Below are 1198 nucleotides of genomic sequence, written 5' to 3'. Positions count from 1 at the left end.
TCTTCTTCTTCTTCTTCTTCTTCTTCTTCTTCTCCTTCTTTCTTCTTCTTTTCTTCTTCTTTTCTTCTTCTTCTTCTTCTTCTTCTTCTTCTTCTCCTTCTTTCTTCTTCTTTTCTTCTTCTTCTTCTTCTTCTTCTTCTTCTTCTTCTTCTTCTTCTTCTTCTTCTTCTTCTTCTTCTCCTCCTTCTTTCTTCTTCTTTTCTTCTTCTTCTTCTTCTTCTTCTTTCCTCTTTTATTGGAAAACAGACCCAGGCTCCTCCTCCTCCTCCCTCCTCCTCTTCTCCTTCTCCTTCTTCTTTCTTCTTCTTCTTCTTCTTCTTCTTCTTCTTCTTCTTCTTCTTCTTCTTTCTTCTTCTTCTTCTTCTTCTTCTTCTTCTTCTTCTTCTTCTTCTTCTTCTTCTTCCTCTTCCTCTTCTTCTTCCTTCTTTTATTGGAAAACAGACCCAGGGCAAATCACAGGCAAAAATATAGAACACTTCATGAATTTGCAATGTCGTTCTTCTGCAGGAGCCATGCTAATCTTCTCTGTATGGTTCCAATTTTGGTATATGTGTTACCAAAGAGAGCAATCCCCCTCCCCGCAACCCCACCTCCCGGCTTCTTTTGATGACCCTTCTTTGGGAACTTATATGCCATTTCTTTGAGAGAAGCAGAAAATGAGAAGTTCTAAATTGGCTGAGTTTAACCTGAATTTACTCTTCGAGTAGTAAAATTTTGTTTTCTGCTTTCAAATACAACGTGCGGCACTACCAGCCCCCAGGGTACCGAAAGGCCTAATCTCTTAATAAAGTCCTTCTTCTGTATCACTTAGGCCAGTTCTTTTTCTCTGATTGAACCTACTGTAGAAGTTCATATTGACATGGTTCCAGAAGGACATAACCTTAAGGATTGGTATCCTGAACCGGCTCTGGATTTTCTGGAATTGGTTCTTGGATGTAATTAAAGGCAGTAATGACCTTGTTTCCATTGGTAGAAAGTTCACTTGTTTTTCACAGCATGCAGTGGCAAAACAGTTACTTAAATTGTTATCAGTAGACACTTATAATATAATCCCCGTGTAAGGCAAAGGTTCCTTTCAGGACAGTCCATTCTAGAGTTTCAGGTCCTGACCCAGACTTTGGGTGGTTAACTTAAAACTCTGAGTTTATAATTTTCTTTCCTCTAGTTCTCCAGGTCACTTAGAAGCAACCAAATCACT

General features: G+C 39.1%; 1 non-coding gene across 1 annotated transcript; it reads right to left on the bottom strand.

Moving 5' to 3' along the window:
• Positions 1 to 461: 461 nt before the first annotated feature.
• LOC112934620 (U6 spliceosomal RNA) lies at positions 462 to 569 on the bottom strand. The gene has a single exon (XR_003237997.2). It is a non-coding gene; the product is annotated as a U6 spliceosomal RNA (small nuclear RNA).
• Positions 570 to 1198: the final 629 nt, after the last annotated feature.

The sequence above is a fragment of the Vulpes vulpes genome, chromosome 3 (genome assembly GCF_048418805.1).
Source record: "Vulpes vulpes isolate BD-2025 chromosome 3, VulVul3, whole genome shotgun sequence".
NCBI lineage: Eukaryota > Metazoa > Chordata > Mammalia > Carnivora > Canidae > Vulpes > Vulpes vulpes.
The sequence above is the reverse complement of the archived record's forward strand: the minus strand, read 5'-3'. Positions and strand labels throughout refer to the sequence as shown.